A 13,579-nucleotide genomic window follows, 5' to 3' on the forward strand; every position below is an offset into this window, starting at 1 on the left:
TACTGGAGCCGCCCGTGATCCTGCGTAAGAAGGTCCGGGAAGAGCAGCAGGGCAATCAGGGCTCTGATTGACAAGTCTAGGAGAGACGTGTACCAATGGTGGCAAGGCCAGGCTGGTGCTATGAGAATGATCCGAGCCCGGTCTCTGCGGATCTTAAGCAGGCTCTTGTGGATGAGTGGTATGGGTGGGAAGGCGTATAGAAGCGGTCCCCCATAATGGAGGAGGAACACGTCCACTGTGCTGCCCAGATATAGATATAGAACATTGCGGTCGTACTGTCCGTCATGACTGATACACATTGGCCTGCTAGATATGGGTGGAATGACTGACACACTAGGCATACCGCCCTGAGCTCCCTGACTTTGATATGAAGACTGAGATCTGTCTGTGACCAGAGGCCCTGCGTCCTATGGTCCCCCAGATGAGCTCCCCACCCCAAGTCTGATGTGTCCGTCACTAGCGTCAGGGATGGTTGTGGGGCAGCAAAGGAGATGCGTCCGTCCACCACAGGAGCAAGTCGAGGATAGAGCGAGGCAGGGTCACAGTCCTGTCCAAGCTGTCCCTGGCAGGTCTGTACACTGACGCAAGCTACGACTGAAGTGGCCGAAGCCTGAGTCTGGCATGCCGAACCACGTATGTACAGGCCGCCATGTGGCTGAGAAGTTTGAAACAATTTCTCGTGGTGGTGGTGGGGAAGTGCTTGAGTCCCTGGATCATGGCGTCAAGGGCCTGGAATCTTGCCTGCGGGAGGAATGCTCTGGCTTGGACTGAGTCCAGAACCGCCCCTATGAACTCTAGCCACTGGACCGGGGACAGAATCGATTTCGTTTCATTCAGTAGGAGGCCTGGATTCTTGAAAGTGGCTCTGATGAATGCCACCTGAGCTTCCAGCTAAGCCCTGGATCGGCCTCTGATCAGCCAGTCAGCGAGGTATGGGAACACCTGTATCTGATGTTTCCTCAGAAAGGTGGTGACAACTGCCATGCACTTGGTGAAGACTCGAGGTGACACTGACAGGCCGAAAGGGAGGACAGTAATTGGTAATAGGAAACATTGACCACAAACCTGAGGCACTTTCTGTGGTTGTGCGCAATCACTATATGAAAATACGCATCCTTCAAGTCGAGGGTAGCATACCAGTCTGCTGGATCCAGTGAAGGGATAACGGGGATCAGGGTGACCATGCGGAACCTGAGTTTCCTCACAAACTTGTTGAGGTTGCACAGGTTGAGGATAGGCCTTAGGCCTTCAGTATTAAGAAATAGTGGGAATAGAAACCCTTGCCCTTGTGTTCTGGAATCTCCTCCACTGCCCTTAGTGCTAAGAGCGACTGCACCTCCTGAATGAGAAGTTACTCATGAAAAGGGTCCCTGAAGAGGGACGCGGAAATGGGGTGGAAGGGTGGAAGGGCACAGAATTGGATGGAGTATCCCCTCTCTACTGTGCGAAGCACCCAGTGGTTCGAAGTTATATGGGACCATGCATGGTAGAAAGGGGATAGTCAGGAGGAAAAGGTAAGGCGGGGTGAATCCAGTCTCTGGTCTGGTGCGCCATCCTCGACCACACCTTCAAAAGGCCGGTTTAGGGCAAGAGGGCGGTTTGGGCTGGCCTTGATTAGCAGAGGGATGTTGCCTTCTCCTACCGCTCCAGTTCCTCCTTCTAGAATTGTCCTGGCAGTTCTGCTGCAGGAACCTTTGAGGAGGTTGTGGGCAGAAGTGTCTCTGCTGTGTGGCGGGAGTATGCAAGCCCAAGGATCTAAGGGTGGCTTGGGAATCTTTCAGGCTGTGGAGCCGTTTGTCCATCTTCTCTGAAAACACAATCTCACTCTCAAACAGGAGGTCCTGAATTGTTTGTTGGACTTCGTAGGGTAACTCTGAGACTTGCAACCAGGTCCCCCGCCGCATAGCCACCCCTGTCGCCATGACTCTTGTGGCAGCGTCAGCAGCATCTAAGGCTGCCTGCAGTGAAGCGTGGGAGACTAATTTCCCTTCATCCACCAAGGTGGTGAACTCTGACCGACAGTCTGAAGGGACGAGCTCTATGAACTTAGCCATGGAAGCACAGGTATTATAAGAGTACAGAGTACCAGCTGACAACGGCCGCTGGTTAGTCGCATCGACGACCAGTGAGTCCGGAGACAGATGGGAATAGAGATGCTCAAAGCCTCTGGAAGGGACGAAATACCGGCGCTCATTGTGTTTGACAGTGGGTGATAGGGAGTCTGCCATGGAGTCTTGGTGGTGTCCACCACCATTTTTATGAGGGGTAACGCTACCCGTGAAGGCCCCAAGGGTGCTAAGATGTCCACCATGGGATCCGTGTCCTCAACCACCTCCTCAGCCTTAGCGTCCAAACTTTGGGCAGCCCTGCGGAGCAACTGCTGTAGAACTCTATTGTCCTCTAACACAGGAGCTATGGATGTCCCTGCCAACATTTCATCCGGCAACAAGGACAAGGAAGTGTGTGCCGGTGGTGGAAGCTCCTTGCCATCTGCCCCGGACAGGTCACGACTCCCAAGGCAGTGTTGGAGGAGGTGGTGCCAATGTCGGTGCCAGGGCCGTAGGGGTCGTAGTCAATGTCAGCATCAGTCTCACAGGAGGGAGCTGCATCGGCATGCTCACAGGAGCTGCCAGAGTCCGGGGGCCAGGTGCCAACATCGGCACCTGGGCTGTAGGTGCCTGCATCGAGGTCAACGTCAACAATGGTGTAGGCGCGGGAGACAAGTATGTCGTCGTTGCGGAGGCCGGTGCCGAAGTCGGAGCCGAGCATGATGCCCAGAGTCGATGACGGTGCCATAGGGAAAGGCGTTGGGACTGTAGGCGCCAGGTGCGTATGCACAGTGGAAGGCAGCACAAAAGTGGCAGAAGCGACTGAAGACGTTGATGAGCATGGGCCCTGGGTTCCTCCCTGGCCCTGGCAATAAGTCCAGGGAGTCCAGAAGGGCCACTGAGGTGGGTTCTGCCACTGCAGAGGCCACGCCTGCTGCTCCCTTCTGTCTCTGCCCGACCTCGCTCTACAGCTTCTGCTCCTACTTGAGCGGTAGGAGTTGGGCTCCAACTCTGAGCTCTCAGACACTGAAGACCATGGAGGAGCCAATCCTCGATGCCTCAAACGTCAAGAGCTCAGGGAGCAGGAAGGCTCTCTGTCGGAGCGTGTAGGTGCCAATGGACAAGGCGAAGGGGAGTGCCTCAACATCATAGCAGGCTTTCCCTTAGAATGCACCGGAGGATGGGGCTCCATCAGTGCTGAGGGTTCCTCCCTGGCAGGCGAGAATGGTGCCGTCAAGTGGAGGAAGTCTCTGGCGGCCTAGTACACTTCTGCATGGGTGGCAAGTTTGTAGAAATTTTGGTGGTGCCCAGAACCCGCCCCCCAACTCCGCCCCCCCCAAACTCCGCCCCCACCTGCCTAATGCTCTGGGAGGGGGCTCGTGGGGGGAGGTCTGGGGTGCAGATCCTGGGCTGGGGATTAGGGTGCAGGAGGGGTGCAGGGTGCAGGCTTTGGGATGGAGTTTGGATGCTGGGTGCAGGCTCTGGGCTGGGGCAGGGGTGGGTGTGCAGGAGGGGGTGAAGGGTGCAGGCTTTGGGATGGAGTTTGGGGTTGGGAAGGGGTATGTGGGAAGCGGGAGGGGGTGCACCTTGTGGGGAGGGAGTTTGGTGATAGGAGGGAATACAGAGGTGAGGGCTGTGGGGCTGAGGGATTCATGATGCAGGAGGGGGCTCAGGGCTGGGGCAGAGGATTAGAGTGCAAGGGGATGAGGGTTCTGGCTGGGGATGAGGGGTTCATCCTGCAGGGGGAGGCTCAGGGCTGGGGCAGAGGATTAGGGTGCAGGGGGATGAGGGGTTCATGCTGCGCAGGGGGGACTCAGGGTTGGGGCTGAGGATTAGGGTGCAGGGGTGAGGGCTCTGTCTGGGGCTGAGGATTAGGGTGCGGGGGGATGAGGGGTTCATCCTGCAGGGGGAGGCTCAGGGCTGGGGCAGAGGATTAAGGTGCAAGGGGATGAGGGTTCTGGCTGGGGCTGGGGGATGAGGGGTTCATGATGCGGGGATTCTCAGGGCTGGTGCTGAGGATTAGGGTGCGGGGGGATGAGGGCTCTGGCTGGGGCTGAGGGTTTGGGGCATTGGAGAGGCTCAGGGCTAGGGCAGGGTAAGGGCAGCCTGCCTTGCCACTAGTGGAGGTCAGGCACTAGGACCCTGGGGCAGCAGACAGCAGTTCTGCCGGGAGCAGCTCTACCCGGCAGCATGAGGGGGGGGGGGGGGGAGACACGCTGGGGGAGGGGTGGCAGGCGGGGGCTGGGACCTGCTCCAGGCAGGGACACGGCAGAGGGGGGAGGCCCGCGGGGGCCGGGCCCCGATCCAGGCAGGGCCGGGCCCCGATCCAGGCAGGGCCGGGGGAGAGACCCAGCTCCAAATATTGCTGGAGCAGGGCACCCGGCCCTGAATATTCCTGGAGCCCGGGCACCGCACATGTATATAACCTGCCGCCGATGCACTTCTGGCGTGGACAGGAGCTGAAACTGCTGTGTAGGCACCGGAGATCGAGGTGGGGCTAGACTCGACTGCCTCCCCTGGACAGGAGTCGACAGGGCCCTGGAAGGAGATGCTGAGGAGTGGCCCACCTGGGGTCACACTTCTCGAGGCTTAGCCAGAGAACAGTTGTCCGGCTTTTTCTTCTTTTGAGGCACCGGCGAGTGGAAGCAGTACCTACTATCAGATTGGCTCCGAGAGGAGCCATGTCAGTGCCAAGCATCCCTGGAGGAGTTCTTCCTCGGCGCCTTTGGAACTCTGTGTCGAGGACGATGACGTAGGGGTCAGGTCTCTTGAGCCCGGGTCAGAATGGGGGGAGGGCGGGCAGCACAAGGCTACCTCCATGAGGATCACCTTTAGCTGCTGTTCCCGTTCTTTAAGTGTTCTCGGGCGGAACTCGTGGCAGATCTTGCAACGATCTTTCTGATGGGTCTCCCCCAGATCACTCTTACGTATGCGCTTGGCATAAGCCACACAGTTCTTAAATCCCGGGGACCACAGCATGCCACAGTGACGGGGCCTTATTGGGCGGGGGGGGACACCCCCCCCCCAACTACTATACTATACTAAACTTTAACTGGAGTACTGCCAACAACTAACTAACGATAGACACGGAATAACGAAGAAACTTGCTGAGCAAGAGCCCAGGGAAGTTCCAGCCACCATCACTGTCAGTAAGAAGGAACTGAAGGGGTGGTGGGTCGGCAGGGCTATATATTAGGCGCCATGAGGGCGCAACTCCAGGAGGTGCCCAGGCCGACCCAACAGATACTGCTAAGGGAAAAATCTTCCGGCCATCGATTGGAATCAACAGGAACAAGCACTCGAAGAAGAACAAAGACTTTCCATATTAACGCTGCATTTTTGTTTCCCATTTTTACACAACAGGTGAGCTAGAACTGAGTTGCAAATCCAGCAACAGATTACCCAAAATTGTGAACTTAATCTAAAGTCATGCCTTCCTAACTGATGACAACCTTTTTAATCTATGTTTTTAAACTAAGTCTTAGAACATTGAAACATAGGACATCAACTGTAAACTTAACAAGGTTTGAGAGGAAAAGAAAAGTATTCATTAGTAGCCAACAGGCACACAATTATTTAGTATAATACACAAATATCACCACATGCGTGCACCACCAAAATTTCAAATATTCTAAGCTTGAAAAATGCAATTACTATTCTTTCATTAATGCTTTTAAGAGCACTGAAATGGGAGTCAGGAGATCTCCATTCTATTCTCAGCTCTATCACTTGCCTGCTGGGTGACCTTGGCCAAGTCACTTCATCACTGTATGCCTCAGTTTCTCCATCTGCAAAATGGGGATAATGAGACTTAACTCCTTTGTAAAGTGCTTTGATAATGGAAATGGATAGTGCTTTCCATTAGCAGATAAGTCTTATTTTCTGTACTTAACAGGGACACAAAAAATATACTTGGTCAAAACATGGCCTTCAAGATAGCTCAAGAGAAAATATGACTTACATTTATTTGGTTAAAGTGGAATAAATGCAAAGCTAATGTTTAATTATGAGGGATTTCTTGCTGAACAAAACCCAGTTTTGACTGGAAATAGAGAGGACTGTCAAACATATCATCCAATAGATGTTCCTGATTGCAAGTTTGTTTGAAAAACTGGAGAACCATCCTGCAGGATGAACACTGCTGAGTCCTGTTATGTATTTAGTTTTTATTTCCGTCTAAAATTAACAGCATTAAAAGATATTTTTCAGTGGGTAAAAGGGATGGATATAAAGGTATCTCTGATATAGAGGGTTCAGGAAGACCACTGTGTGTAGCCCAACATATATCAACGAGGCAAAAAAAGGGAAGATTAAATAGAGATTTTTAACCAATTGATTGAAACACTCTTTCACCTTTGGCCATTGAAATGGCCAACTCCACCCCAAACGTGATTTCTTACAGTACCTGAAGGAAGCAACAGGTGAAATTTGATTCAAAAGTCAACCACAGGGAACTAAATCAGATTAGATGTAACAAGGGAAGTGTCCAACTCTTCATGATCTCACTGATCACCAATATATTTTGAATAGCACATGGAATCAACAGAGGGAGGGGCACATCAGTTAATATCATTGCTACCCAGCCCTCTTTATACAAACGGTTTGGGAAGAGAATTCCAAGTACCAAAGCTAGGCACGTGAAGTGCTGTAGTGTTATATTTAAACAGCAAAGAATGAAAATTCTGCAAGTCTCAGAATTGTTATGTTCTTTCCTCAACAAGCACCACCACTGTATTTCACTGGTCGCCCAATCTAGAAAACATTAAGGTTTGATATCTTATGGACCACCACAGCTAGAAACAAATGTCATACCACCACTGGAAAGCTGGGAATCTCAACTTTCAGCAGTTTACATCCTTCATTTATACGCCCTGTGTGCGGTGAAAAAGTTAACCAGAAAATACCCACGATTCCGATCATAATTTGTTCTCCACAGTTCAGTTTTGACAGATTTATCACAGACTTTTACAGTGAAGGGTTGGAAAGCTTTCCAAAAAGTAAAGCATTAATGGTGTAAACAGCTAACATCTAATACAACCTCTCAAGATAGTAATTGCAAAAGTAACAGAGCAGGGGAGAAAGCAAGATTGTAGTCAGGATGACGTAATTATAAAGGTCCATTATTTGGTAAACAGCCAGACCTAGAAATTCTTAGCTATAAAGTTTCTTCAGTTATATCAAATCTTAATAGTACCAAATTAAATCCATTTTGACAGTTCACACACTAAAACATATTTTGCAACATGCCATAATACCCACTAGAGCAGCAAAAAGCTTCTCCCCCAGCACAACAAACCCACAGTAGACCTCAGCTACCCATAATCCAACCAACAGTTAATTGACAACAATTCATCCACAAAGAAAAAGCAAATCTAAGAAGAAGCCCAGAAACCAAGCATTTTGGTCAGTCTTTCCTGAATCCAGAAATAAAGCCATATAAACTTCTCAAACCAAGATTTGTTTTGAAGATTAATTGGCATTATCCAAGTATTTTTCCCTAAACTTCAGAATTATAAATCCCTCAACATCTTCCCTCTTCATCCTCCCCAGCCATCGTTTTATAATAACTGTTTGGAATGATGTATTACTCTGATGAAAGTCTACCCTTCTGCAACATGCATATTCTTTATTACTGTAGGTCTGGTCATGAATGGCGGCGCTGATTATTTTTTAAATGGAGAAAACAAACATTTATTTTGAGAAAGTTAATTGCAATGATTTTGTAACAGAAGGAAACCACTGATCAAAACTGGGTTCCACCAACCTTGACAGTGCCCCTTTCAGAGATATCATCTGGGTTTGTTCTTTGTTGATGAAGTCTCAGACTTTCTTCATCCTTTCCAAATGTCTAATGATGTTTCCATATCAGGTACTGATGCCAGTTTTGCATTCTTCTTTCCCTCGCTCCTAGGTAAGCAGAGATTTAAAAAAAAAAAAACATTATTTCCCTCCACTGGAAGGCTATTAAATATTTGTTGAATATACAAAGATAAAAGATACTAATACTTGGACTTCAAAACATTTCAACAGATGTTCAGCTGATACTTCACTGTGGACCAAATTAAAAAAAAAATCAAATGAGATTAAGCCATTATTGTAAGCACACTCAGACAAAGGTAACATTAATAAACAAGCACAAATCAAGATTTTTTTTATCCACACAGATTGAGGTAGAAGTGTCAAATGCTGTCCCATGTCTGACTACGGAGACAAATACATATAAAACTATTGTAAGCCACATTGTCACCTGTTAAAGTAAGATTTCCACAGTATGCTTGTGAACTAAATCCAGGAGCATCACTGGTTTAATAAATGTCTGATACCATAAATGTTCAGAATACCAACTTGGCTTGGACACATATGCCTTTATAATACTGGAACCTTCCCACTGAGACCTGTAGCCAAAAGCTGCTTTTCCTTAAAGTTCAATAACACTGTTCTTCCCCACCCAGTTACTCAGATTCTATATTCACCTTCATTACTAACATCTTAAGTTACTTAAAAATTGGCAGAAAACTGAAATTGATCATTCCTTAATATACATGAACTGCAGCCATAAAATCCTGAGCTGTAATCTTGTATCTCAAGATAAGCTTGGTTATGCCTGGTCACTAATGGGATGCGAGACTGCTGAAGAAAACACAGGATGATGCAGGAGTCATGTTTGTGAATCAATAAATAGAAACTTTTCCATACAACTTCATATAATACCAGTGCCCCATCATGGTAATAGCATTCACTGTGAAGTTGAGAGATCTTGTCCATTAGTGATTAGTAAAGATTGCATGCCACCTTCTTTTTGCAACAGGGTTCTCAACCCTATCATCCTGGCCAGATTTCTGTGTGGGTGTCTACATTCTGACTAGCTGTAGTCTCTGAAATTTCAACTAAATACACAAATTTTCACATGCTTGAGATGCTGTGTACTATTGTCATGTGCTCTTTAAACAGCAGCTACTTTACACTACAGATGTGGTTGCATTTCAATGTTAATCACATTTCAGAAGTAATTTGGAAAGGCTATATAAATGTAACATACTAGTGCAACCACCACTTAAGTTGTTAACTTACCTTATAATATTTATTTATTTGCTGCACACAGTAAGTTCAGCTCTGTACAGAACATACAGAAGGACATGTCCCTGCCCCAGGAACTTACCCTCTAAAATAACAGAAACCACCTGTTGATTGGATGCACTGCAGTACAGCAAAAAAGTTTTTAAACTATTATAATAATGCCATAATAATCCAGGGACTTCTTGGAGTGCGGGACAGTTGGGGGGGTATTACTGGTAAGTAAGTGTGTTTTGAGGACATATATGAAAGAGGAAAGAGATGAAGCTTGCAGCACCATGACAGCAAGGATATACTAGGCATAAGGGACAGCATAGAAAGAGGCAAGAAAGCAAGAAGGATAAAGAGAAAGTGGTCAGACACAAGGGTTGGAAGAGTGAAGGGAGCAAGATTCAAACGAAGATATAGACTGGAGAAGAGCTGTTTAAACCTGATTCAGAAGGCAGGAAGTTAGAAGGATTTGGAGAGAAGATGAGGTGGTCAGAGCAGTGTGTGAGAAAGATTCTCTTTGTAACATTATGAATAGACTGAAGGAGAGAAAGGTGAGGATTAGAGGTTTTAGTATAACAAATGCACACGTCCAGTTTAAAAATGATGTACCAATATGTCTTCAAACAGTTTAAATTCTGGTAACTGAAGTGAATGCAATGTGATCTACTGCACAACCAGACAAAAAAGAAAGCATTAAGTCACCTACACTGGGCACACTTAAAAAGTTCACTTCAGTTCTAACAGGATTGAAATATAAGGAATATCACTAATACTGAAATACAATTTATGTCACCCACCATACTAAGGAAATAAATTGGGTCTGTGCTTTGTTTTTGTTTTTTTTTGTTTTTTTTTAAAAAGCTTCTTTATGTTATGCAAAGAATACAGGAAGGGTGTGGGGGCTGTTTGTTTGTTTTAAGATTTCCAGTTTTTTATTACCTTAAATACATCTGAAATGTCAAATCTGGTCTTCTTTGGCTTTGTTGGCAGCTCTGAGGACTCATATGTTACTGCACAGTATTTTAATGTTTGATCTGTTTCAAGTCCTACAAGAACTAACACTCATTGCTACTCACTACAATCAATTGACTCCTCAGTCCCAGTAGCTGAGAATTGGAGCACATTACGTAAAACAAAAATTCAGCTGATTTCAACAATATTTCAGTAGTAATCAATTCCTTGGTGGCACATTTCTTGCAAGATGCGCTTAACCCTTTTATAATCTATAAATCAGTCTCAACACACATCTTTAAATTCCACTTTACTAAGACTCTTATTTTCTTCCTCCCCCTACACAGAAAAAAAGTCTAAAAGCACTTCCCATAAAAATGTTCAAAAACAAAAATGTAGCAATCTATACAACTAAGTAGCAGGTACACCACAGAGGGAGGGCATAAACAGATCTCTACTCACATCATTTGGATGCAATTTATCCACACTAGCAGATGGCTACAAGTCTTAGATCACACTCCATTGTTTCAGAAACTGCTCTGGTACCACTGAGGAAGTCACTTGAGTTTTAACAGGATGCACAGAGTGGGAGGACGGATGTAAAATTGTCCAGTAATGAGCAAACATTTTTATACTCCAATTTAAACCTTTCTCCCTTCGGTAACCTTTGTGTGTGCAGAAAGTGCCCTTCCACAAATGCTCTAGTTATCATATGTACCAGTAAAAAAAATCTAGTTGGAGATAAGTCAAGTTTGTCTCCAGCATCCCTCAGGTCACTACAGAATTTTTCCCTTTATGTGAAGGGATAAACAACACTTCCTTATTTACTTCCTCCACACCATTCATGATTTTATAGACCTCTATCATATCCTCTCCCCTTAGACAACGTCTACACTAGCACTTATGTCAGCAAAACTTTTGTCACTCAGTAGTGTGAAAAAAACAACCCCCTGAGCCTCATAAGTTTTGCCGGCATAAGTGCTCTTGTGCACAGTGCTACATCAAGCAGAAGACACTCTTCTGCAGACACAGCTAGGCTGCTTGTTGAGCTGGTTTTATTATGTCGACTGTAGTCATAACACAACTGCATGAGTGATCTTACAGCTGTGCTTGTAATTGTATACATGGCCTTAGTCATCTCTTTTCTAAGCTGAACAGTCCCAGCCTTTTTTATCTTTCCTCATACAGAAACTGTTCCATACCCATAATAATTTTTGTACAAGAGAAGGGCAACATTTTCCAATTCTAATACATCTTTTTGAGATGGAACAATCAGAATTGCACACAATGTTCAAGATACCATGGATTTTACCATAGTTACCCTAGGACTTCATGAATAACTGAAATCACTAAAATAGATTTAAAAAGACACATTTCATCAATGAATGTAGTTAGTGGGGTGGCTTCTGGGTGTCAGAACCTAGCCACTAAGATCCATAAAAGCCATTCTCCAGGACAGGGCTACTTGCCAAATTAATTTCTATAGTAACCTGGAAACAGCAGTTCAATGAAATAATGTTATTGGCATGACTATACAACTGTTGCCAAAGGATAAGAGACACCTACAGTTTGTCTGTCTGTCAGTGGTACTCCCTCTAAGCAAAGAAAGAATGCTAGCTCAGGCTCTGAACAAACCTGTTAGCTATGCCTCTGGTTTGAAAGAATTTGAAAGAGGCAGTATCATCCCCCAAAAATGTGGGTAGGATTATGGTTTTAGGATTTCTCTAGCTAGGATTTCACCCTTTTAACACAAAACATAGAACAGGCAAACCGCGACAGGTGTCCCTGTCCTCCACAGGTTGTGAGGGGTGAGGATGAACTCCACCTCACTTTCTTCCCTTAGAGCCTGCTCTGCCCGTGTTTGGCTTATGATAGTACCACAAATGACACACGCGCGGGAGAAAGGGGGAGTCGTCATGTCACACACACGCGTGCGCGGGACCGGGGGGGGGGATCATCGTGTCACACACACACGCGCGCGGCGGGACGGGACCGGGGGGGGAGTCGTGTCACACACCCGCCTGCCCAGGCACTTCCAGCCCCGCACCAACCCGCACCCGGCCGGCCTAAGCCGGGAGAAGGAGACACGACATGTGGCTCCCGCCGCCCGGGCAGCACCGACCTTCAGGCGCAGGGAACTGCCCCGCCGCTGGGCCCCGCAGCCTCCCCGGGGCGAGGCCGCCATTGCCCGGCCGGGAGGGAGCCAGGGCCCCGGCGGGCAGGCCGGACCCGGCGAACGGGCTCCTACTTTTCCGCCAGCCCAGCCGGGCCGGGAGCCGCGGGACACCGACCCCGCGCGCCGCGCCAGGAACGTACCCCCGCAGCAGCGGCTCCTCCGCACGCCACCCCCCCACATGGGCAGCGGCGTCTGCCCCTGTCACCGGCCGCTCCCCCCGCTGGGAGCTGGAGGCGCCCCCGGGAGACGCGGGGCCCAGGCGGGGCAGCGAAACAGCGGCGGGAGCGGCTCGACCTGTGCCCGCGCCCGGCTCTGCGTGTCCCGCGCCCGGCGTCGCCCGCCTGCTCCGTCCCCGGCTCCTGCCGCTGCGGCGACTCCGAGCGCGACGCACTGACAACAACGGCCGGCGGCTCCCGAGACCTGGGGGCGGGGCCGGGGAGGGGCAACCGGCACAGAGAAAGGGTCGCCGCTGCGCATGCGCCGGAGGGAGGCGCCACCGTCGTGCCGTCACACCCCGGCTAAGGGGAGGGTCAGGACGCGGGGGAGCTGGAGGGTGAGGAAAGGACCGGGCTAGGGGAGGGCCGGGCTGAAGATGGCCAAACACTGCAGCACTGTATTACCACGTGTCGGATCGTTACTATGGAAGAAGGTACATTTCCTTAAGATGGGAAGATTGTGTGTGTGTGTGTGAAAGTAGGTGTGAGACTTTTAGAAGAAAAGGTAGCTCAGGTGACACCGATTTTTAGAAAGGGTCCGGCTGTAATCCTGGCAACTACAGACGGGTACGCCTAACTTCAGTATGAGGCAAATCGGTTGAAATTATACCAGTGGTCCCCAGCCTTTTTCCTCTGGCGGGCGCCAGATGATGAGCCACGGAGGACCGTGGCGGCGGACGAGCATCTGCCGAAATGTCACCAGCGAGCGGCATCATTCAGAAGCGTCGCCGCCAAAATGCTGCCGAATTTTGGTGGCATTTGGTGGATTCTCATCCGAAGGCCAGTACTCGGGCACACTTAAACATCCCGGCAGGCGCCATGGCTCCTGCGGGCACCATGTTGGGGACCCCTGAATTATACTAAAGGCCAGCATTATCAGACACGTTGATGAACACGATATGTTGGGGAAGAGTCAACATGGTTTTGTTAAAGGAGATCTTGCCTCATCAATCTTTTAACATAAGAACGGCCATACTGTGTCAGACCAAAGCTCCATCTAGCTCAGTATCTTCTGACAGTGGCCAATGCCAAGTGCCCCAGAGGGAATGGACAGAACAGGTAATCATCATGTGAGCCATCCCCTGTTGCCCATTCCCAGCTTCTGGCAAACAGGCCACAGCAGG

The 13,579-nt window shown here is 48.6% G+C and overlaps 1 protein-coding gene across 4 annotated transcripts in view; it reads right to left on the reverse strand.

The window, feature by feature from the left end:
* Positions 1-12,636, reverse strand: part of SNRK (SNF related kinase) — an 87,095-nt gene extending 74,459 nt beyond the window's left edge. Inside the window, exons 1-3 of one of the 4 annotated variants that reach the window (XM_039525160.1) lie at positions 12,381-12,636; positions 7,813-7,955; positions 5,782-5,836 (exon numbers count right to left, since the gene is read on the reverse strand). The gene's annotated coding sequence lies outside the window, so the exon portion shown is untranslated. Of the gene's footprint in view, positions 1-5,781; positions 5,837-7,812; positions 7,956-10,052; positions 11,479-12,186; positions 12,203-12,380 lie in introns of those variants that run through there. The other 3 variants (XM_039525157.1, XM_039525159.1, XM_039525158.1) reach the window with 3 other exon arrangements.
* Between the last annotated feature and the right edge of the window lie 943 nt (positions 12,637-13,579).

The sequence above is a fragment of the Mauremys reevesii genome, linkage group 2 (assembly GCF_016161935.1).
Source record: "Mauremys reevesii isolate NIE-2019 linkage group 2, ASM1616193v1, whole genome shotgun sequence".
Classification (NCBI taxonomy): Eukaryota; Metazoa; Chordata; order Testudines; family Geoemydidae; genus Mauremys; species Mauremys reevesii.